The sequence below is a fragment of the Arvicanthis niloticus genome, chromosome 4, assembly GCF_011762505.2.
Source record: "Arvicanthis niloticus isolate mArvNil1 chromosome 4, mArvNil1.pat.X, whole genome shotgun sequence".
Classification (NCBI taxonomy): domain Eukaryota; kingdom Metazoa; phylum Chordata; class Mammalia; order Rodentia; family Muridae; genus Arvicanthis; species Arvicanthis niloticus.
Window position 1 is genome coordinate 99,605,307 of NC_047661.1, and position 25,117 is coordinate 99,630,423.

The 25,117-nt window shown below is 39.7% G+C and overlaps 1 protein-coding gene across 2 annotated transcripts in view; it reads left to right on the forward strand.

The window, feature by feature from the left end:
• The first annotated feature begins 7,957 nt into the window (after window positions 1-7,957).
• Window positions 7,958-25,117, forward strand: part of Arhgap29 (Rho GTPase activating protein 29) — a 62,174-nt gene continuing 45,014 nt past the window's right edge. Inside the window, exon 1 of one of the 2 annotated variants that reach the window (XM_034500163.1) lies at window positions 7,958-8,204. The gene's annotated coding sequence lies outside the window, so the exon portion shown is untranslated. Of the gene's footprint in view, window positions 8,205-21,243; window positions 21,376-25,117 lie in introns of those variants that run through there. The other variant, XM_034500164.2, reaches the window with a different exon arrangement.

Genomic DNA, 25,117 nt, shown 5'->3' on the forward strand with positions numbered 1-25,117 from the left:
TGACATTGCACTGCTCAGGTTGACATGATAATGTACCCCAGCCTGAGTAGTTTAAACACAGAAATGTGCCTTCTCATGACTGTGAAGGCTGGAAGTCTAAGATCCAGGTGCTGGCATGGTTGCTTTCTTCTTAGGGTCCCAGATGGCTACCTTCTCCCCGAGTTTCTCTGGGTCTGCTCTCTGTGTGTCATGAATCCTAATGCCCCCCTCTTATGGCAGCTGATGAATTAGGACTGCACAAAGTCCTCATTTTCATTTAGGTACTCTTTTAAAAGCCCTTCCTTCAGATATAATATCATAGCATCTTGGGGTACTCGAGGGTGAGATGGGCATATGGATTTTGGAGGGGTACAGTTCAGCTCATAGTACTTTCTTCATAAATAAATGGTTACCCTCAATTCCCCACACTCCTTGGCACCTCAAACTCTGATTCATGAGTACAATACCACTGTTGGCATCACCAGCTTATTACAGCGAGTTTCAGTGTTCAAGACAAGTCCATGAATGTTGAGACACCAGTTCCCTGTGAAACTCCTTCAGAGGGTCCTTTTAGAATCCACTGTCATTTGATCTACGTCTATCCTTTCTTTCTTTCTTTTTTAAAGTCTTTAAGTTTTCTTAGGCCTGGCTTGTTGGTAGATATTTATCTTTTAGTTACTTTTCCTGAATGGAGAAGCCTTTCCACTGTTTTTAGTCACTACCCAGAAGGACCTCAGTAGAAACCAGGATGACCTTTCTGTTCCAACCCAGATGAACTCCCAGGAGAGGGCTTTAGATTCTAAGGCACATGTTAGCTTGCTGTTTGATTCAGGGCACTTCCTGAGTGAGGCAGCTCTCTGTCTAGATGCTTTGCTATTCCATCTGCTCCCCACCCTGCATGCGCTCGGCAGACAGTTTCAGTGAAGTTACCCAACAGCTGTTTCATCAGGCCTCTGGCTGGTAGGATGTATAGCTATGTCTCTGACCTCAGAGACTCATGTACTATGTAGCCCCAGACAAAATTCAGCACCGTGTCAAACATTCCACTGTAAATACAGCACCGAGGACCGTGAAGTTAAGGATGCCAATCTGCCAGGAGAACCCAATCAGCGTTGTTCACTTCGTTTTACTGATTTCTCTTTAAAGCAGCAATCTTGAAATAAGAAGCTCAGATTTTTGCTATCTTTGAAGTAAAAAAATTTAAATTATTAACTCCTAATATTGTTCTCCCCCACCCCCACCCCAGCCCAGCCCCCAAAGTAGAATCTGACTAGATCCCAGAACAGACTGGCTTGGGCTAGCTTTGACCTCTCGGTTCTCTTGCCTCTGATTCTGGGAGTTCCGGCATCACAGGTATGTGGCACCATGCTCAACTCCCACATTTTCTCGTAATTTAAGTCCCACATTGCCAGCTATGGAGATGACTTTATTCAGAACAAAATAATCTAAACCCAGGTACCTAGATGGTAGAGTAATAATTGTGCTAATAATTCTTTTATGTGATCAAATGTTATGTTCTCTTGCGTTAACTCAAAAGCAGATTTGTAAATCAAACAGTTTTCAATGTTTACAGGCAGTTACTTCCCAATCTCTGTCAAGCACACTACAGGCAGTCACCCCTATATAAATATAAAGTTAGAAAGATAAACACTCATTAAAATCACTAGTGGTAGCACTGTTTCTCAGAAGGCTCAGCAATATTTGCTTAGTGAGTAGATAAAGAGATTGACAATGTTTCCACTGGGCTTTACTCTTTCCTGCAGCTAGCCAGCCTGCCCTTAGATGGTGGGCTGTATGTGTGTGTTCCAGAATGCTGTAGAGGAACTCCCTGATTTAACAGCAAACCAAGCTTCTCATTGGTTCTATGCTAAACCACCCATTTCTAAGATTTTTTTTTCTTTTTGGTTAAAAAACAAAACAAAACACTTTATTATTAGTTTCCTTCTAGGGAGTCTCACTGGGGAAACAAACTGCTCTTAAGTGTAGGCTACATGCCCAGCAGTGGATTCCAACAAAAAATTAACTCAGTGGCATCTTTGAAGGATCATTGTCTCATAATGTTGTGGTAGAGCTCAGGGCTCCTCCCTTTCTTTCTCCTCTTCCTCCTCTTCCTTCTCCTCTTCCTCCTTCTCCTCCTCTTTCTTCTTCTTCGTTTGTTTTTGTTGTTCTTGTTTTTGAGGGGAGTTACTGTTGGTGGTTTTTGTTTTGTTTTGTTTTGTTTTGAGACAAGGCTTCTCTGTGAAGCTCTGACTGTCCTGGAACTCACTATATAGACCAGGATGGCCTCGAACTCAGAGATTAACCTCCCTCTGCCTCCCAAGTGTTCTTTCAAAAAAAAAATCTAGATTTAAATTTTTATTTTATTACATATTTTTTCTTCCTCCTCCTCCCCTTCCTTCTCCTCCTCCTCCCCCTTTTTTCCCCTCCTCCTCCCCCTTTCTTCTCCTCCTCTTCCCCCTTCCTTCTCCTCCACCTCCTCTCCCCCTTCTTTTTGTCTCTTGTTACCCTACATGTCCTTTGTGCATCTATTATGGCTTCCAGTTTGTTTTATTAAGTCTGATGTGTTAATTTTTGTTTTATTTTATTTTATTTTATTATTCCATAGAAGCCTGTTTGTTTTCTAATGAGGGACAGAAAGAGGGTTGATCCAGATAGGACAGGAGGTGTGGAGGAGCTGGTGCAGTAGAGGGAGTGGGAAGCTGTAACCTGGATAAAATATATGAGAAAAAAAAAGGTCTATTTTCAACAAAAAGAAAAAATAAGCTTTGTTATTTAAAAAATCTTTTTTAACAAAGAAAAAATCATACACTAAAATTAAACAGACCCCAAGTCTATACAACATAATGAACTTATACACAGTTAGAATTAAGTACTAAGTCAGACCTCCAATAGGAATCAACTTGCAGAACAAGTTTTATCTTTAAGCATGTTAATATAGCCTGCACATATAAATATTAAACTATGAATGATTCAGGTAGGTGCTCTGCTATCGTTTAACAGACTTACAGAGACTTTAAAGCCATATCCAGTCCATCAGTATTGAAGGAGACTGGGTCTTGGTTGTAGTCAACTTAGTCCAGTTACTAACCTGTGATCTCTGTAGAACAGGGGCTTTCTTGTAAGATAATGAGAGATGGAATATATGCACTCTCATGGCCTCTGAGTCAGAAAACTGTGACATTCTGCTGTGGAAAAACAGGTGCCATTTGACCATTTTCCAGAGGATTTGTGAATAGATATGCAGGGTAGGGGTAGTTTAGCTAAAGCGGAGCAGGTGAAAGGGAGACAATAGCAAGACAGTTTCACCTTTCTGCTTTAAGGAAGAAGGAAATCATTTCAGATTCTGGAGTTATTTATGGCTCTTTCAGATAGACTTGGCATGTGTTATTATACTGACTAGCGATTACAGCCAGCATACAAATATTGCCTATCACAGCAATATGATTCTCTTAACCGATTAAAATTGATCCTTCCCAAAGGAAAACACTATGTTCTACAAAACATCTCACTGATTGGTTAATCCCAAGTCTTATTCCATGATCTAGGGACACAGCAATGAACAAAACAGGCAGAGATGCTTCTGAGATGGAACAGGAGTTCCCAAAACACATCCTCACATAATAGATGTGATGAATCAATTTTCCTCGTCAGGCAGAAATTCTTTTTAAATTTCTTTTTAAAAAGTTATTTTGTGTATGTTGGTGTTTTGCCTGCATGTGTATCTGTGTGAGGTGTTGGTCCCCTGGAGTTACAGACAGTTGTAAGCTGCCATGTGGTGCTGGGAACTGAATCCCGGGTCCTTTGGAAGAGCAGCCAGTGCTCTTAACTGCTGAGCCAACTCTCCAGACCCCAAAGTTCTTTCTTTATAGAGGAATTAAGATGCATACTCAGTTGTACAGTTCTCTTCTGGCACATACAAGGTCCTAAATTTGAGTCTTAGCAACACAAAAGAAAGATTTTAAAAAATTAGGCTTCTGTTATTTACATCTGTTTTTCATTCCTAAACTTTGACTAATAATTGTTTAAGATAGTGGTGATTGGAAACTACCAAATGGGAAGCAAAATCCATTTAGTGTCTAGCATAGAACAAGGATGTTTGGTCAGAGTGATGACTGCAAAAGTTACAAAACTACTTTTTTTGTTTGTTTCTTTTGTTTTTATTTTTGTTTTGGGAGATGGGTTTTCTCTTGTAGCCTTGGCTCGTCTGGAACTCACTCTGTAGACTAGGCTAGCCTCCGCTCAGAGCTCCATTCCGTCTGCCTCTACATTCTGAGTGCTGGGATTAGAGGCATGCACCTCCACCCCTCTGTCTTTTTTGTTGGTGGTTGTTTTGTTTTGGTTGTTGTTAATTATTGCATTTTAAAGGTCACTGACCATACATGCATACATATAAACATACATACATACATACATACATACATACTTGTGTGTGTGTATACACATACATATATATGCCACTGGTGTAGCCTGTGTAAAGATTAGCCTTAAACTCCTGATTGTCTGCTTATGTCTCCCAAGCCCTGGGATTATGTAGTATATCATTATACATGGTTTAAGCAAGAACACAGAGGTTTATGTCACTGAAAGTTCTACAAAAGGAGCTGGAGAGATGAATCAGAGGTTAAGAGCACTTCTTAATATCCAAAGACCTAAGTTAGGTTCCCAGCACCCCTGTCTAGGCAGCTTATAACATAACTCCAGCTTTCAGGGGTATCTAATGCTCCTCACTGGACACCACGAGCACTGCACTCATGGACCCAAAAGCCTCCTCGCGCACGTGCACCTGTACACAGACACACGCAATTTTTAAAAACCTTTTGCTAAGTTTTATAAGAAGTCGTATAACAGAAAAATAATGCTGTAATCTAATCATAATGCTAATACCTTAATCTATTCTAAAGTGAATATGTCTGAATACTATTTTAAGTTTTCCTTTCCAATTTTATCACTTAGTCTGTTTCCCCTCCCCATGACAGTGCAGCATCTGTGAATGTTTGCAATGTCTTTCGTATTCATTTCCAGCACGTGAGCTCATTGATTCTTTGTTTCTCAGTTACAACCATCATGGAATCAAGATTAATAACCTGTTTGGTGAGTTTTGTCCACTTTGGAATCTGAAGCCTTTGTGTGCCCTGTGGCCTGTCAGGTTTTCTTCGTTCTTTCTAAATGCTCAAGTAGCGAGGCAGTGGCAGAATAGGGTGCCTGCCGGTTAGCTCACCCCTGCCTGCTTTCATAATGTCTACCTCGTTTCCAAGCATTTAATCATGGTTGAGGGAAAACTGGAAGTGGAGTCAAGGTTCCCTAACATACCTGCCGTGCTTAGAACAATGCCTGACAGATTAGAAGTATTCAATAAATAGTGGAGGAGAGAGTAGAATCTGGATTGTCCTAGAAGAATTTTTATTTCTGGCTCCTCTGATCATTCTTTCAACACTTAGTGTCAGAGACTACTTAGTGGGGACCCACATTGCTTCTACATAATACAAGTACTTCTAAATAAATGTAACCTCAAACCCAAATGAACAGCCCATGCTCTTTTATCTCTCTCTTCCTCAACGCCAGGCTGACCTTGATTTGTAATCCTACAGCTTCCACATTTCCGACCTCTCTAGCGCTGGGAGGACAGGAAAACATCAGAGCAGTAGGTAACTTGATTTTAAGGTGGAGAAAAGGAAGATTTTAGAGCAGAATTGCTATCCTTTATTACAAAAGAAACGAGCAGATCAATTAGCTGACTTAGCCACATATGCTGAAATTATAAAGAGTAACATGATAGTCAACTTTTTTTTTAAAATATAATACCCAGTTATTCCTCTGATGTTTTTGTTTGTCTGTTTATTCCTGGCCTTCAAAGCCATGATCATGAGTCACTTAAACCAGCAAACATTTATTTATGTATTTTTACAGTATGTTTCAGGGCATATTCTGGGACATTTTGGAGAAGTAATGCGGGTATTGAACTTTACTATTTAAGATGCCTTTGAAAACACAGTCACCTCTACAAGACACCAGATTTATTATGTTCATTTTTTTGCCAGTTAATAATTGGACTTTATGGCCAGGCAGTGGTGGCACGTCTTTAATCCCAGCATTTGGGAGGCACAGGCAGGTGGATCTCTGTGAGTTCAAGGCCAGCCTGGTCTATAGAGTAAGTTACAGGATAGCCAGAGCTACACAGAGAAACTCTGTCTGAAAGAAAAACAAGAAAAACAAAGAGACAGACAAATGTATCTGTTATGTATTTAAAAAGAAGATTAAAGAGAAACACGAAATTGAGTTTTTCTAAGCACCCTTTGTGCTAGTAAATTATCAACTTGTCAGGGTCACTACTCCATGGGACCTGGGAGAAAGGAGTGGATAAATGAGCTGGGCTAAAGTCTCAGGCAATAGCCAACTTTATCCAGTGCATCAGTGTATACTCTGAGGGTTAAGAGGAGACATAGAGTAAAGCATGCAAGCTCAAGGGCAAGCTGCATGTGGCAGATAAAATGCATGTGGCAAAACATGTTTTCTCATAGAGGCATAGAAACAAACAATAGCCAGTTGTGATGAATAACCTGAAGTGAACTCACTCCTATTCGATACATTTAGGAGGAGTAAGAAAGCATAATCCAAGAGCAGCTCTGTGTTATTTTTGGTTGGTTCGTTTGGTTTTTGGTTTTTGAAGATGGAGTTTCTCTATGTATCCCTAGTTGCCCTGGAATTCTCTACATAGACCAGTCTGGCCTTGAACTCACAGAGATCTGCCTGCCTCTTCCTCCTGAGTGCTGGGATTTAAAGCAGTGTGCTATCACCATGGGCTTCAATTATGTGTTTTTATAGAAACCGAGGTCACAAGACTCTTGTCTTGGTTTCTTGGGAATTTTCTCAAAAGCATTCAGTTTACCTCATATGACTCCATTCTTGGAGACTGTGTTCCCACAGACAGGAATTAGAATCACCTGAACAATAAACCTCTGGGTGTTCCTGTGGTTTGTTATCTTGATTATGCTGACCAAAGTGGAGCAGCCTGCCCACTGTGGGTGGTGCTAGTCCCTGGTCAGGGGATCATGGACTGTACAAGAGTGGAGAAAATGAGTTGTGGATTCGCATCCATTCTTTGTTCTCTTCTTTTGACTGTGATTGTAAGTGACAAGCGGTTTCAAGCTCCTGCTGCTTTGATTTTTATGAGTTGTGAGCTAAAGTAAACTTTTCCTTAAGTTGCTTTGATCAGTTTTTTTTTTATCACAGCAACAGGAAAAGTAGATAAGACACTTTCTGTAAGTTTGTATGTTTGTCAATTAATATCCGAGGAGTATTATGTCTCAGCATCAACAACAGGAAAGACATTCTTTGTATAGGTAAGTGTAAGTTAATTGTGCAATAGTTTCTACGTTTCCCTCCCCATATTTGATATATAACCCAACATCTAGCAACATGCTTTTTTTGTTGCATATCCCCATCAACCATGTTAATGGTCCTATTATCTGGAACATTTGGTGATAAGAAGTATGTTGTATGATTAGAGGGATGTGTAGTTAATTAACATTTATCTAACACATCTATGTAGCCAGATACTGTGCATAATAGCTGATGTAATTAAGTAATTTAGTTTTCAGAAAATGTCAGCTGAAGAAAGAAGAGTAAGAAAGTTTAAAAGTGAGTCATAAATTTGGTTTTGAAGTGAGAAAGGATGGAGGAGCAAGAAAGCCAACCAAACAAGCTCAAGATTAAAGTCTTGACTGGAAAGCATTCATACTGCTCTCCTGAAAAATGGCCAAATTAAACCAGGATGGAGGAGTGGTTCCCATATGGAGCTAAGAAAGAGTGACTTTTCCCTTGGTGGGTCCTATTGCCTGCCAGTACCCTGGGACTTTGGGACCTTGGTCAGGTCAAGGCCCCTCTAGGAGGAATTTAGCACGCCTTGCCCCACCCGCACCTGTTATGGTCCCGCCCCCTCAGCGGTGGCTCCGCCCCCTAGGGCACAAGCCAATGGACTGAGCTCCAGGGGGCGGGCGGAGGAGGGCGTGAAGCGTGAAGCGTGGGGTGCGAGGCGGGGGCGGGGCGTCGTGTCCGCGGCTGGCGCGGTCGTGGCGGTAGCTGCAGGGCGGCGGTGGTGGTGGCGGCGGCTCCTCGACCCGGCGTCCTCAGGCCAGCCCTGGGGGATGGGGGCGGCGAGCTCCAGCCGGCTGAGGGGGTGGTGGCCGTGAGTGTTAGGCGTCCGGGACGCGGGATGGAGCCCCACGGTGAGTTGAGGGGAGGCGGTGCGGGCTTCCGCCGTGCCTCGGGGCTGGCAGGCGCTTTGGAGTCGGGGGTCCGAGAGTGCGGGGCGGAGGTGGCTGCGGGCAGGGCCCGGTGCTCCGGGCTTGAAATCCCCCTCTACCCGCGAGAGTCGGGAAGGGACGAAGGGCTCTGAAGAGCGGGTAGGAACGTTGCGGATCCCTGTGCCCGTGCGGGGATCGGTGTACCCTGTGCCCGTGCGGGGTTCGCCGCCGCAAAAGTCCCAAAGTTCGCGGGACTGACCGTCCTCATCCCGGGTCTCGTCAGCAGACAGCCCCGGGCCCTTTCCCAGCCACCTCTCGCGCCTGCCTGAGGCACTCGGGCTCCGAGAGCTTCCCCATTGCTTTTCTTCCTCTGGTCTTCACGTCTGTGTTTCCTGCCGGGACTGAGTTAGGAAGTTTGGTGGCGTTCTCACAACTCCACTGTGACAGATGCAGAGGCGGAGGTACCGAGGAACCCTTCCGGCCCCGTCCTCACTTTTCCTCTGGCATTTGTTGTCCAGGAGCCCGCTGTTTGTCAGACACCCCCCCTCCCCTCGGATGCCCTGCCCCCTTCCCAGGCGTTTCTGTCATTTTGCTCCTTGCATTCCTTGGGCTCTGGTCGCCCCTTTTCCAGCTGTGGCCCTAGGGTAAACCGTGCGCTTTGCAGACTAGGAATTGATAAACTGAGAGATTACAGTTACCACCAGGGGAGCCAGCCCCTGAAAGTTTTATTGCTGAGAATGTCCCAGGACTTTGCCTTTGATGGAAACCTGGTGCCCTGGAGGACCTTGTTTTCACAAAACCAAGGCGCACAAGGCTCCTGGTATTGGAGACTTTTTGACAATACCACGAGTTTATCTCACTTTTTTTTTTTTAAACCACTATTCGTCTGTGGGGTTCCAGGATTGGGTTTCACACAGTGTTCTTTTGGGTGTTTAGCATGTTCTGACGGTGAGTCAGGAGGGAAAATTGTATGCATTTTTCGACCGTTCAAAGACCACAGTGGAGTTGGATTTGTTTACCTGTTTCTTCTCTCATTTGGGAATTCATGTTACCTACTGTCTCATTGAATTTGGGCAAAGGGCTACCTCTTTATGAAAAAGAATTCAGATTTAGATAAGAAAGAATGGTTAAAAGGAATAAGTAAAACCCAACACAAGATTTAGGTCATTTTCTTCCGTGATTTCTTTAGCCAGTTTGCCAGAAATGCCTACTTCAGGTACTGTGCAAGTAAGGAGCCCTGCCTCTTAAGCCTCGATACCCTTACAGGGCTTGGAGCTCTGGTCTCATGACTGAAGAAGCTTAAGAGTGAACTTCAGTAAGCTAGGCCCAGAGAGAAAATGTTTCAGTCCCTAAATTAGCAGAAAGTAGAACTTAGGCTGAGAAGAAAACACTGTTTGGCATATATATATTTCCATTTCTCTTGAAATGGAGCATATACCCGAATTACCAGTACCCTCTCTGCTGTAAAGGCAGCTTTTGCACAGAAATCTTTGTGGACAGTTTTTTATTCTTGTGACACTAATAAAATATTCAGCATTCACTGAGAAAATTCAACAACGACATTCCATCTTGCTAGTTGGAACCCTGTAGAACCTTTTCATTTATTGAGTAACAGTAGACAATATGGAATATAGCCCAAGGCGTAATGTTATGGGTGTATTGAAAGAATGAAGTATGTTGAATGAAAGTAGAGGGATGGTTATTTTTAGTGGAGAGAATGAAAAGATTTCTTGGAAGAAGTATTTTGTATGAGTTTGAAGACCCCGAGAATGAGTTTTCAGTAAACACAGAGGAGAAGGACTGTCCTGGGCAGGTTATCTGCACTTCATCCCAGGCTGCCACAGATCTAGTTCTGCTTTAGAGCATCCAGGGCTGTTTCCTTTGCTTGAGTAGGTTGTTGGTTTGTTTTTAAATTTCCCACTCGCCTCCACTGTGGTCATGAGCCACATATATTTGTGGATAGAGAAACAAGGCTAGTTAGCAGAAATAAAGATTTCAGTGGAGTGTTAGGATTTTATTGTTTCTGTTTATTACTGCTGTGATAAGGAAACAAGCCTCCTTGTTCTGAGTAGACATTGGGAGATACTAACTCCTTAGGCAATACTCTTTCTCTTAAGGCCTGTCAGCGTGTGTTCTTGAGAACGTTTTTTAAATACCAGTCTCCCTTTCTGAGAGATAATGGATACGTAACATGCTTTTGGACTCCTTATGTCTATGTGTGTGCCCGGGTGTGTGTTTGTGTGCCACATGTGTGCAGGAGCCTATGAAGGTTAAACAAGGTAACATATTGCCTGGAGCTGGAGTTACAGATGGTTGTGAGCCGCCATCTGGGATGCTGGGAACCAAACCCAGGTCTTCTTCAAGATCAGTAAGTGCTCTTAACTGATGAACCATCTCCAGCTCACTTAAATGTACAAGGGAAGGGGTAAGCAGAGGACCAGGAACTTTGAGACCCAGCATTATATAGGCTTGTTTATAATTCACCTGTCAGGTTTTTGCTTAATGTATTTGCTTCGGTGCATACCTGGCTGGCTTCCAAAGGGAAAATGGAAAGAAAATATCAGAATCAGACTGGTGGGGAGAATTGTGAGATCCCCAAAATACCTGGTATGTAGACTTTTTGAAAACAACAACAAAATAATTTTTAATACAGAAAAATTTCAAGCATATATGAAAATAGAACAAATAATATAAACAATTTCTCCATACCCAGCCTTAGCCTTACAGTATATTGATTTATGACCAATGTTTTCTCCCAGTACCAGAAATAGAACCCAGGACCTCAAACATACTAGGCAAATGCTTTACTACCAAGCAGTTCTTTTTGTTTGTTTGTTTGGTTGGTTTTGTTTTTGTTTTTGTTTTTGTTTTTTTTTTTTTTTTTGAGACAGGGTTTCTCTGTGTAGCCCGGGCTGTCCTGGAACTCACTCTGTAGACCAGGCTGGCCTCAAACTCAGAAATGCACCTGCCTCTGCCTCCCAAGTGCTGGGACTAAAGGTGTGCACCACCAGTGCCCGGCTCAGTCTTCTATTTTTAAACCCTCTTCATTTAATCCTTTATATTATTTTGACATAAACCATAGACATCCTGTTATTTTACCTAAAAATATTTTAGCATGTATTTCCAGAAAGAAAGATTATTAAATATAATACTAATATTTTCCATAACTCAGTTCAGTGTTTAGTTCATTTATAAATTTTTTTTAATAGCTTGACTCAAGGTACAGATAAGGTTTATATGTTGTAATTAATATATACACAGTGACATGCATATATAATTAGTTGATATATAATTGACATATAATAGAATTTGTTTCATATGTCAAAACTTTGAGTCTTGACAAATGATTTGTGCCCGTGAAATCACTGGCATAATAAAAATGTTTTAGAATGATGCTTATATCATTCTAAAATTTATTTATGTTTATGCTACTCTTCAGTTTCTCATAGACAATCAGTTATAATGCTTTTTGCCCCTAAATACTAGCTTTCATCTCTAAAGTTTCATATACATATAATTATGTTAATATAAATAGTTTTTCTATATTTTTGGCCTGACTTTTTATTAGTATAATGCTTTAATTTTTTAACTTATTTTTTATGTGTATGAGTACCTTACCTGAGTTTTGTGTAGCACATGCATGCCTGGTACCTGTGAAGGCCAGAAGAGGGTGCCAGATTCCCTGGAACTGGAGGGATGATGGTTGAAAGCTGCTTTGTGGGTGCTGTGAACCCAGCCCCAGAGCCTTACAAGAGCAGCTCTGAACCAAGGATCTGTCTCTCCAGCCCCTAGCATAATGCTTTTAAGATTTGTTGAAGAGGGCTGGGCAGTGGTGGCGCCTTTAGTCCCAGCACTTAGGAGGCAGAGGCCAGCCTGGTCTACAGAGAGAGTTCCAGGACAGCCAGGGCTACACAGAGAAACCCTGTCTCAAAAAAACAAAAAACAAAAACAAAAAAACCAACCAACCAAACAAAAAGATTCGTTGAAGAGTTCTTGCTATGTCATGGTCACTCTTGTTAAGTGTAGTATTGCATTTTATGATGATACCACACTCTGTTAGCTTGTCTGTTGAGGGATATTAGCTGTTTGCAGTTTCTGAATACTTTGAAAATCTTTGTGAACAAGATTGGGATAAATGTTATGTTTTCATTTCTTTTGGGTATATAAATGAGAAAATTTAACTAAGGACTGCCAGATCGTTTTCCTCTGATTTGTGTACCTTAGCAGCATGGCATTGCAGTTACTGTTGATCCCTGTCCTCAACAACATGCAGTATTTTGGTTTAACTGAAATTTAAGTTTCTTGTAACTATCAGTATCTCTGTTTAGTTCAAATGTGCGTTTTTCCGTTATCAAACACTATTCCAAGTCTGTATTTCCCAGCTGTGTATCTCTTTCTATAAAGTCTTCATTGCTTATTATGAGTTTACTTATTTTGTAAGAATTCTTGACATAATTTAGATAAAACTCCTTGTTACCCACCCACCCCCACCCCCCCAATTTTAACTTGCATTTTCTATTTTAACAAGATCTTCTAAGGATAAAAGTTAATTTTCACCCAGTTTGCCAATGTGTTCTTTTCTGGATCTTGCTTTTTGGGTCTGTCAGAGAAATCATTTCCTGGGGTTTTGCCTATAGTTTCAAAAAATATTTTGGAATTTTGGAGCACAGATGGTGACTATTTTAGGCTTGTCAGCCATACTGACTCAACTGCTTAACACGATTCTTGTGGAAAAAAATTCTATATAATACATAAACAAGATTGCAATGCTAAGAATAACCTTCAAAAAATAGGCGTCTGCTTCTTTTCCCCTAAATTTGAAGAAGTGGTGTTTTAGATTCTGTCTTTATTTTATGTTTTTTCTGTTTACCTTTCTAGTAAATTGCTGTACTGTGGATTAAGAGTTGATAGGCTTTTCATTGCCTGTGGATATCAATTATTTTTTGAAAGAGTAGCTTTCTTTTTGTGAAAGCTCAGTTAATTTATATATTTGGTTTTACTTTTGGAGTCTGTCCTCTTGGTATATGTATCACTATGCCAGAAATCACACTATCTTGATTCTTGTAGTTGAACAGTAAGTCTTGAAGTAAAGGTGACCTAAGTTCCCCAATTTTTTCTTAAAATTATTTTGGTTGTTTCATATATGTAACATTTTAATATAAAGTTTAAGCTCAGGCTGAGTGTAATTCCAGCACTTGTGAGACAGAGGGGGGTGAAGCTCTGTGAATTTGAGGCCAGCCTGGTCTACATAATGAGACCTAGAAACCCTATCTCAAAAATGGGGAAAGGGGGGCGGGGGTACTTAAGCTTGGAAATTTCTGCTAAAAATTTAAAAAAAAAAAAAAAAAAAAAAGGAAAAAGAAAGAAAGGTTCGCTGTGATTCTTTGAAGCCATATAATTTGAGGTAGGAGAATTGCCATGAGTTAAAGACGAGGGTGGGCTACATAGTGAATGCTGGATTCTCTAGTTTCATCTCTGTTGCTCTAATACAGCCTTGATTAAAAGCAAGTTAGGAGAGGGAAGCGTTTACTTCACTTACACAATTCCAAGTTACAGTCTATCATTTTGGGGAAATCAAGGCAGCTGTTAGTCACATCACATCCATAGTCAAGAGCAGAAAAATGAATAGATCCTTGCTTGCTTCTGCCTGCCACTTGACTCTGGACTGCTCCTGCCCTGGAGAGTTCAGGATTCCCTGCCCAGGGAACAGTGCTGCCTGCAATGAGCAGGGTCTTCCCAGATCAGTTAACCTTCAGGACAGGCTTTTATAGAGATGTCCATAGACAAACCTGAGGAACCTGATGAAGATTATTTGAGACTCTCTTCCCAGGTGATTTTAAACCATTGCAAGTTCATCTCTAAAACTGGACTAGCCCTAGACTACAGTAAGAACCTTTTTTTTTTTTTTTTTTTTTTTTAGTTTTTGAGTCTTATTCAGGAAGGTGCTATATTATTTTAGCCAATTATTTGATTTCTTTGCAGTAGTGTTTTTGTCTTAAGATTTATTTTTAACTTACTCATATGTATATTGTTTATGTACATGTGTTTGGTTCTTGCAGAGGCCAGAGAACATCAGGTCTCCAGGAGGTGGAGTTAGAAGCAGTTGTTAAGCCACTGGATGTGTGTGCTAGGGACAAAACTCAGGTGTCTGCAAGAACAGTACACACTTGTTCTTCACTGCTGAGCTGTCTCTCCAGCCCTGCAGTAGTGTTTTATGGCTTTCAATTTAGGGCAAGCTTTGCTAAGCTTATCCCTGAAATGTCTTGGTTTTTTTGATGGTATTGTAAATACAATTGGTTTTTAAATTTTTAAATAATGATTCAACTGTTGGTTTATAAAGTTGAGTGTATTTATTAACTTATGTTTTGATCTTGTTCTATTAAGTGTAGTAGCTTATAAATTCTTCGGGGATTTTTAGGTACACAAATTTGTCATCTTTGAGTAAAGTGGTTTACTTCTCTTTTAATCTGAATGCATTTTTTTTTTACTACTTTAAACTTTCATTAAGAACAGTATTTTAACCATTAACTGTGAGAGTAGCTGTAGGTTTTTAATAAAATGCCTTTTATCGGGTTGAAGAAAATTTCTTCTATTTTAACCTTGCTGACCTTATCATGATTATGAATGGGCAAGGAATTTTGTTAGATACTTTTTCTGAATCTTTTGAAATGGTCACAAGTTCTAGTGACTCTTTTTTGTTTTTTGTTTGTTTGTTTGTTTTTTGTTTTTTGTTTTTGAGACAGAGTTTCTCTGTATAGTCCTGGCTGTCCTGGAACTCACTCTGTAGACCAGGCTGGCCTCGAACTCAGAAATCTGCCTGCCTCTGCCTCCCAAGTGCTGGGATTAAAGGTGCGGGCCACCACCGCCCGGCTTCTAGTGACTCTTAAATTTAAATTCCTGAAACAAGCTCTGTTTAACTATGACATTGTTCTATTTTATGTGTAAATACTGCATTTAAGGAATTTGATCTGCAATTTTATTGTAGCATCATTGTTTGGTTTTAATATTTGGAACACAACCTCAAAAAGACTTGGGAAGATTTACATCCTCTATTTTGTGTGTGTGTGTGTGTGTGTGTGTGTGTGTGTGTGTGTGCTCATACATATATTTTTTTTCTGGTTCAGTGGATTTTTATCAGTAAAACCCACTAGACTTACAGTTTTTGTTCCAGAAAGTTTTAAATTGTGAATTCAATTTTTTAACATTTATAAGAGTATACTTAGATTTTGTTTCTCTTGTTGGGTTTCTTTGGAGTTGTGGTATTTAAAGTGACTATAGTAGCCCTTTAATACCTGTTGGGTCTGTAATGATCTTCCCTCTTTCACTCATATCAGTTTATGTTTATTACTGTCTATTTATTTCTTGGTCAGTCTAGCTAGCTATTTATCAGTTTAATTAATCTTTTCAAATAACTAGCTTTTGTCTATATTCTCTATATTATTTTCTTCACTGATTTTTTGCTATTATTATTGTTGTTGTGTTGTGTTTTGCTTTTTTTTCTAAGCAGGGTTTCTCTGTGTAGCCCAGACTGTCCTAGAACTCACTCTGGAGACTAGGCTGGCCTTGTACTCAGAGATCTACCTGCCTCTGCTTGCCAAGTGCTAGGATTAAAGGCATGTGCCACCACCCCCAGGCTAATTTTTGTTCTTAATATTTCCTTTGACTTACTTTGATTTTAATATACTCTTTCTTCCCTAAGTTCTTAAAGTGAAAGCTGGTATGACTGATTTTAGTCTCTTGAAAATAAAGCACCCCAAACTATATTTCTCTAGCTACAGTTTTTACCATGTGATCTCCATAGCATGTGAAAATTTGGCCTATGGATTAAAAACATGTTTTGTAACTAACACATATTTGGAGATTCCATAGATACATTTATGGTGTAGATTTCATAGTTAATCTTATCTAGGTCAGAAAACTTATACTACCTTTTTTCAGTTAACTATTGGGACTAATTGTGTAATCCCATACATGGCCTATTTTAGTGATTATTCGGGGTACATTTGAAAAGAATGTGTATTCTGCCATTTAGGGGTAGAATTTTCTGTAAAAGTCTGTCTTGTCCAATTTCTTAATTTTTTTTTTGTTTTGTTTTCAGATGTTGATAACTATAATTGTTCTTTGGTTTTTACTGTGTTGATACTGAGCGAAGGGTACGGAAATCTTAACTAACAGTGGTGTCAGGATTTGTCTCATGTGTCCTAGACTTTATTGTAGGCACATATTCTTCTGGGTTGTTACAGCTTTATGATGAAATTGCCTTTTATAATTATTTAATTATTAACTACAGCATTTTATATTTGGTAGAATTTCTTGTCTGGTGTCACAGAACCACGAATGCTTTCTTGTGATTAATAGTTAGATGTTGTATCTTTTTCTGTTGTTTTTCTTTCAGTATATATGTCTTTATATTTCACATCTGTTATTGTTGGCATTAGATCTTGCTATTTTACTTAATTTGAGAATCTAGCTCTTCTCTCCCAGCTATTTTAGTTTGAATCCTCTAGGGTCTCATGCATGGTAGACAACTGTTTCGGTAGTAAGCTATGCTTCTAGCCCACATCTTGCTTTTTCTGGGTTATATAGAATATATTTAATATATAGTATTGATTGATGTGTTTTATTTGTACCACTTGTTAATGGTTTCTTTTTCTTACTTTCTTTTGGATTAATTTTTAAACTTCTGTTTATGATAGCTGTTAGCTTATTAGTTACACTTTCAGAGATTTTAATACACTTTTAAAACTTATATTTTCAAGTAAACTGTTATTTCCCACAAAATGACTCATTGTAACATTGCATTTCCCTTCTTTAATCATTACCATTTATGTTACTTCTTCACTTATTGTAAATGCTACAACATAGTAAGCTTTAGACAATTGCTGTTTAAGAATGTGCTTGTTGTGATGTTTCATTAGGGCTGACTCAGGTGAGCTACAATACAAGGCATGGCCTTCCAGGACCTCCTCCTGAGTGTTCACTCTGTCATCCTCTTCTCTAGGCATTGAGAAAACCCAAATCTCCAGCCCCCTCTAAATGCTTTGTACCCTTTGGAGCTTTGCCTTGAATGTGCATCTTAGTATTCAGAGATAATTAAGGAATTCTCCATGCAGGCCCAAGAGTAGTTCTTCCATATTTTCTTCACTCCTGGCTATCCTACAAAGGTCTGTGCACCCTGGAACCAGGCTCTCGTTCTCTCCTCAGTTTAGCAAGAGTTCCATATCCTGCCGGCTTCTCTCTTTTGCTGTGGTCTAGAAAGTACCATTAGGCAAAAGCTGGGATACCGTAGAGTTACTAGGAGATGGGTGGGTGGGGCTAGCACACGCCTTTAGTCCTAGTGTTTGGGAGGCAGAAGCAGGCAGATCTCTGTGAGTTTGAAGCCAGACTCATCTACAAATCGAGTTCCAAGAAAGCTAAAGCTACACAGAGAAACCCTATCTTGAAAAATTAAAAAAAATATAAATATATAAATAAAAATAAATTAGGAGATGGTAAAGTTTACTTCATTGAAAGTTCAGAGATTATAGTTTATTTCATTAGTTTGAGATCCCATGTCTCAAATACTACTATCCCTTGCTTTGTGTAATCTAACATTTGAAAGCAGTATCTATCCCCGAACACACTGTCGCTCTCTCCTTTTTAACTACAGTGAATGGACAAATCTGTTGTTTATTCCTGCACTTTTATCTTTTAAGGATTTCTCTTCTATTGCAGTAGTGTCTTACTTTGAGCCAGGCTGGGCTTGAGCTCAAGGTCTGCCTGCACACACCACTGCTCTCTTTAAAGGCCTGTTCTCTTGCAACTCTTTGGAAAAACTGTTGTCACAATCCAGGTTTTACTGAGGTCATACTAAGATATAATTTGACGTATTTTCTGTCTTACAGCTTATAAAGTGTAAGTATAAAGTATTGAATCTAGATTAAGGAGGTATCTTGACCTTTTGAAGCTGGCTAATTCTTAAGAATGGGTTTGTACATGAAGGCATTTAGCAGGTCCATGGCCTTTACCCACTAGGTGTCAGTAGAACCCCTTCCTCAACTGTGCCAACCCAAAATGACTCCAGATGTCAAATGCTTTTAGGACCATGTTCTGTTATGAAAATTGCAGGCTGCCTAAACCACATAGCCTGCTTCAGGGATATGAAAATAGCTGCTTAAAATTAGCACACTATAGATAAGAATATAATTATTCAGCCTTGTAAAGAAAAATTCAGAAGTTTGTAAGTTGATGCTTCATAGGGAGAATGATTCACAGGTATCATAAAAAGTACGAATTACCATTTTAAAAGAGAAATAATAGAGGCAGTCATAACAGAAAATAGTAGAAACACAGGTAATTGTTCTGTTTTTGTTTCAAGACATGGTTTCTCTCTGTAGTCCTGGCTGTCCTGGAGCTCACACTGTAGAACATGATGGCTTTGAACTCACAGATCCCGGCCTCTGTCTGCCTCCCATATGCTGGGATTAAATGTGTGCTGCTGCCACCCACCTACCCCTACCTTTGGCTGATAATTTCTTTTCAATTATAGATCACTTCCAGAAATGTTTTTCTGCAGCTTGCTGAACAATTTGAGATGTTGCATTTCTACAGTAGATCCAAAGATGGTTTTAACTTTCGAGGGAAGGGCTTTTTAATTTTACTATAAATCAGTAATTTTAAGTACAAAGATTATTTCAGGATTGTGCTTTTCATAGTTAAATTTATTCATGCCATATAAACTTTAAAATATAGATCAGGAGAGAGGCCTTTTAATTTAAAAGTGAATTTATTTTTGTGAATATTTGCAAATACCATCCTTTGTATGAAGAATGGTAGCTAATGTTTTTAGACAATTGAAAGGTTAAGATCGAAAGACCAAAATTTCCCATAAACAGCCCTACTTTAGACTTTAAGCTTCTCATATTCATTGATCTGTTCTGTGTCAGGCTCTGTGGACGGTAGTTGGCTGTTTCCATATGGGTGGGATGGTTAGAGTCGGGTCTACTATAGAAAATGTTAAGAACCATGTGGAGAAAATAGACCCAAATACTGTATTCTCTCTATATCTTTTTTTGACCTTCAGAATCCTTTTCTCCTGTGTGTGTCCTTCAGTTTTGAGTAACCAGTGGTTTTATGGGTTGTTCGTGGTGCATTATTCTCTTGCAGTGGTGTTGAAGGGAATGTTTTTTACATGACTTTGACATTATTGCTTTCAGTTTTGATATAGTTATATTTGAAGCTTTATGAGTGCATTTTAAACAATCAAATCTGAAGAAAAAATGTGGGGCTAAGTGACCAAGGAGCCTCTGTTCTCAACTTATCTTTGCTCAGAGGCCAATTAGCTTCACTTTACCCAGAAATTTGTACATCGAAGTGTCCCTCCACTTTTCCCCTAGCAGTAAGTAGTCTTTCTCTGTAGCTTTTTTTTTTTAAATCTCTGATTCCTTCTCATTTTTCATTATCTGTCTCTGTCTTTTGCTCACCCTCCTCTCCACAGTTATCTCTCTCCCAGCTCTTCATGCCCCTTTCTGTCAGTTACTTGTTCATCCTATTTGTTCAGTGACATAATCAGATCCATTTTAATCAGAACACAATCTTCTTTTTTGTTAGTTGGGTGGGGGCAATTGGTGGCGACTGGGAACTCAGTGAGATAGGCTTTTGTGTATGTAGCCTAGGCTGGCCTGGAACTCATTGGGTAGCCGAGACTGGCTTTAGAATCTTGATCCACCTGCTGCTATCTCTTAAATTGTAGGATTACAGAAACGTGTCACCAACTTCAACTCACAGTTTTCTTTATTAAATGAAATGACAGAGACGTAAAAAGAGAATTGGAATATTTTTAAATAGATTTAAGGGGGGGTGTGAGCAGCTGAGAAGCACATGGAGCCACTTGTTACCGTTTCCTCCCAGTGTGTGCTTCTAACTCTGATTTTGAGGATGCCTTTCCTCTTAGTTGCTTGCTTTAGAAGTTCAGACATCATCAGTTTCTGTGCTGAAAGTCTTTGTTACAATTTCCCCCAATGCAATGAAAAGTCATTTTGGTTTTGAGGTTCCTGAATATTTGGAGCACAAATTTGGTATTTTGTGCTTGAGGGTAGAAGGGGTACATTTGTGTGAATCTTAAAAATCCACTGTAAAGTTAAAGTAACCAAGCAATTCCATATTTATCCTTTAAAGTTACACTAAAGGGGCTGTTTTTCTTGTAATAAAGGGAAGATTTAAGTGTTTATCTTTAAGAATTTTCTCCGGACTCAATGCCTCGCTTTTTGGCCCTACAGTATTTCCATCTTACTTTCTGGTCTCCTTGGGTCCCACTCTCTTCTTTCTTTGCTTGTTTCCCCCTTGGTGTTTGCTGTTGTGAGTCTACGCCCACATTTTCTTTCCACCTTCCCCCACACTACCCTGGATCCTTTTCCTCCCACAAGTGGTCATTTTTCTGTCTCTGTACTGTTCCCACAGACACCCCCCCCCCCCCATGTTTTTCTGTATCTCAGTTTTCTGTGTTGAATTCAAGAGCCCTTGTATTCTGCGGGACCTGCTGCTTTTTAAGTCATTCCTTCATATCCTTTCTTCCTGAGGTGAGTTTGAGAAGGCAGTTGACCAAATACGACCCTTAGTGGGAAATTCTGCCCTTTATGGGGGCAGAATGGTGTTTTGTTTCGGTGTAGGTCATTCTTTTGGAAGGGTGTTGGGCTAGGCCTTGTTGGATGTTACCTGAGTAGAGCCTTCGTCTTCTGCTCTTATCACTCTTGGGGTTTGGAGACAGAACATGAAAGTGGTCCAGGAAATACAGATTTTCCATCCAAGAACGCCTACTAGCCAAATCCAGTTCTCAGGTGACTTTTCCTAAGTAATGTTTTCTGTGAGGAGACCCTGTCAGACCAGAAGCTGCTGAAAGACTACCACACCCTGGGCTCCTCTACCTTCTCTGTGTTCTGTCCCCGCCCCTGTGAGCTCGAGCCAATGGGCTGAGCCCCAGGGGGTGGGCCAGGGCGGGGCAGGGGTGGGGCCAGGGCGGAGGATCTCTGCTGCAGCTGCAGCACAGCAGTGCTGGCTTGGCCCGGCATGGGGGATGGAGGCAGCAAGTTTGAGTCCTGGGCGGCAGCAGCCGCCGCCGCCAGGCTGTGAGTGTTCTTCTGGAGTCGGCACGGGGGATACAGGATGGAGCCCCACGGTGAGTGAGGGGCGGCGGTGGTGCTCGTTCCCACCGAGGCTGCTGCGTTGGGGTTTTCCTGAGTTGCAGTCGAGTCTGGGTCCGAATTTGTTACTAGTTTTTGGTGCTCACAGTCCTCGCTGAGCTTAGGAACCGGACTGTGAGTTCCGACCTGCAGGGCTGAGCAGATGGTATTCCAAGTAAAGCCGCGCATTTAGCTCACATTTACCTACCGTGTACTGAAACTTCACATTTTGTAACTCCTTTAAATTTCAGGACAGGCCCACGACCCTTGAACTCATTTCTCACACAGGAAAGCTGAGGTCAAAAATCTGCCCAAAGTAGTAATTGACAATATCAAGGCTTAAACCTAGGCGCCCTTGCCCCAGAATCCTAGGCGCCCTTGCCCCAGAATCCTAGGCGCCCTTGCCCCAGAATTCGTGCTCTTGCTCTTGAGCACAGTGTGCTCCCGCCAACCCCGCCAGCAGTTCTCACTCCAGGTAGGGTGCTCAGTCCCAGGTTATTTTAGGAGTTCCATCATGATGTTTTCTTCTACGTTTTGTGTTTAGAGAATATTTTTGTTTGAGCACTTCTCAGTGTCGTGGTGTGTTCTCATTTTGTTTTGAATATGTTTGGAGGTTTGGTTTTAATTTTAAAACATTTATGGATGTGCTTAAGATTGAGGATTTTGAAGGTAGAATTCTAGTGGCTGATGACAGTCTCTGCTTATCAGTTTTTCACCTTTGAGAGACAACTCACCAAACACCCTTTTGGAGACAGGATTGTTACCTGTTAAGGCCTCTGACTCTCTTGTCAGTTGTGTCTTTTGTCTGACACTATCAGTGTTGCCTGTCCTTTTTCGTTTCTCTTTCCTCTGTATGTATGAAGTCAGGCGTGGGGAACGTGCACTTTGGCATTGGGTGGTTTTGGCTGGTCAGAGGCGAGCCCTCCTTGCCAGGAATGCTAGACATTCTGGAGGCGTGGGAGGCAGGGCGGCTTTTTCTCCTCTTTTTTATTTTTATTTTTCAGTTTTTTTAGTTATGCTGGATTCAGACTGCATAGGAATGAAATGTGTGTTGTATATCTTATTATAGAATTGTTAAGGATAAAGCTGTTCCCGACATATTCCTGTTCTGTTTTTGTAGTGTTTTTTTTTTTTTTTTTAAGTGTAATTAAAGACCTTTACACTTGATTCCTGTGTGGGCTTTTTTTTTTCAGTGTCTTTTTATAGATTCTCACAAACTCAGAAATTATGCTGAAACAACAGATTTTTGAAATTATGCAATTTTAAAATATAAGTAGTAAGCACTAAAGTGCAGATATTTTGAGCAGTTTTACATCCCAGTTAGTTCTCTGCTTCTGTCATATACATTATGGAGTGTGTGAGGGGACATTTGATTGACAAAAAAGTCGTGTAAAAGTGACCATTTGGGAGTTTAGGAAATCTTTATGAACATTTCTTTTTTTTCTTTTTCCTTTTTTTTTTTTTTTTTCTACTGGTTGTTGGAACTGAGGGCCTTTTGCCGGGCAGCAAGCACTTTTCCACCGAGCTCTGAGTCCACATTTGTAAAGCACATATGATTTAGAGCTTAGAGTTGTTTTGTATGTTCATTTTCTACTTTCTATAAAATTCTTTAAGAACTAGATAATACAGTGTGTAATATTTATGACTTAGAGTTGGAAGAGAATTAGTTTCACAAATATTTCAGTCAGCAGTCTGTTTGCACAGCTCAAACTTCACTTGGAAGCAATTCTAGGTTTCCATGAAATCAGCTAAGCTTCTGGGACTGTTTCCAGTCCTATATTTCTTGTTTACAATCTACAGACTTATGAAGCCACAGCTTGTTTATTATTTAAATATGCTTAAAAACAATTTCCCACAATAAAGTGCCCTAGTAATAATAGCTCACAATTACTGAGTCTTCATGCCAGGCACTGTGCTAAGTGCTTTCCATGCATCACTATCTAATTTAATTAAATTACCAGTTTCAATCTGTTATTAACTATACTTTATATTACCACTAAGCAGAGAATACTATTTTGGTGCATGGGAAAGTAATGTACAGGACCTTGCAAAGTGCATATTGTCCAGACGTTCTCATTGTCACAGTTCAATTAGAAAAGTGTGATTTTAATTTTAAACATCTTTTCAATTTTCTTTAAAAGTTTTAAATGTGAGAAAAATTATAAAGATGTTCTAAAAAATTAGTACATTTAGCATAATGCATATTTCATGCCTTTCCCCTCTGTGTTCATTGGTATGTTAACAGGTTTTCTAAGTCTTTTCTAAAAATTAGAAATCTTTTTGAAACAGGGTTTACAACTTTGAATTGCTAATTTGACACAAATTATTCAGTTCTTTTTACTGGTGAATTGATTTTAAACTTATTAATCTTCTAATTTTTTAAATCATCTTTATCAGTGACTATGACTAAGTGTCTAGTTTACTAAATTTAAAGGTGACATAAACAACAGAAAGACTTTATTGTGTAAACTGCAGGTAGAGTTTGATAGGCTACTTAGTAGCCTTCTCAGTAACATGTAAAAGATCTGCCCAAACAAGGTACTGGAGTAGTTTATTTTTGTTAGTTGAAGGGGATACTTTAATATTAATGACCAAAAATTGTCCTGTTCATTTTGGAAATTACAAGGAATAATTTGAGGTTGTAAGCTAGTTTAAGTATAAAAAGTATATTCTTAAATAATTTGAAACTGACAAAAGACATTGAGTAAATGAATCTTTGAAATTGTAAATGGTGATGGAGCATAATATTTACATAATCATAAGTAATAATAGAAATACAACTTCCAGGCCCTTCTGATGGCACACTCCTTTAATCCCAGCACTCAGAGGCAAAGGCAGGTGGATCTCAGAGTTTGAGGCCAGCCTGGTCTACAGTGTTGAGTTCTAGGACAGCCAGGGTTATACAGAGAAAACCCTGTCTTGAAAAAAAACAAAAAACAAAAAAACAAAAAAACAAAAAAAAAAGACAAAAAAACAAAAGAAAAGAAATATAACTTTGATTTTCATTTTATGTAATCTCACACCTTTACATAATTTTGTATGCTTTTTTGAGAATATTTTAGAGATAGATTTTTTAAACAATTTTCTCTACAAAATACTATATCCTAGAGTTGTTTTTGTGTTTCTATAAAAACTGTTAGAGTAAACTTATAAGCCCATTCATTATTAATCTTGCTAAGTCGTTCATTTTGCTGGTAGTTTCAAGTAGCTACTGTGATACAAGCAAAAAATATGGAGGTTAGCAAATGGTTGTGGTCTTGATGTCAAGATTATAGCTGGACAGGGATTCATAGTTTAAGGCATCTATTTGAACTATAGTAAATACAAAGGGAAAATTTTAGGCACTATAAGAGCATTGTTGGAGACCCTGCTCTGGTTTAGTGGTGGTGATAAAGGGATGCCAGTGGTACAGGAAGACGTCTGTCTGTCTTCCTTTCCTGTCCTTTCCTTTCCTTTCCTTTCCTTTCCTTTTCTTTTCTTGTCTTTTCTTGTCTTGTCTTTTCGAGACAGGGTTTCTCTGCATAGTCTGTCTTAGAACTTGCTCTGTAGACCCAGCTGGCCTAGAACTCACAGAGACCCACTTACCTGCCTTTGCCACCTAAGTGCTAGGATTAAAGGTGTGTACATTTTAGAGGTTCCTGACATATAAATGGAAGTAACTAAATCTTTAAGAAATTAATATAGTAGCTTAACAAAAAGTAATGCCAGTTCATTAGTATGGTAGCAGTAAAAGTAAGA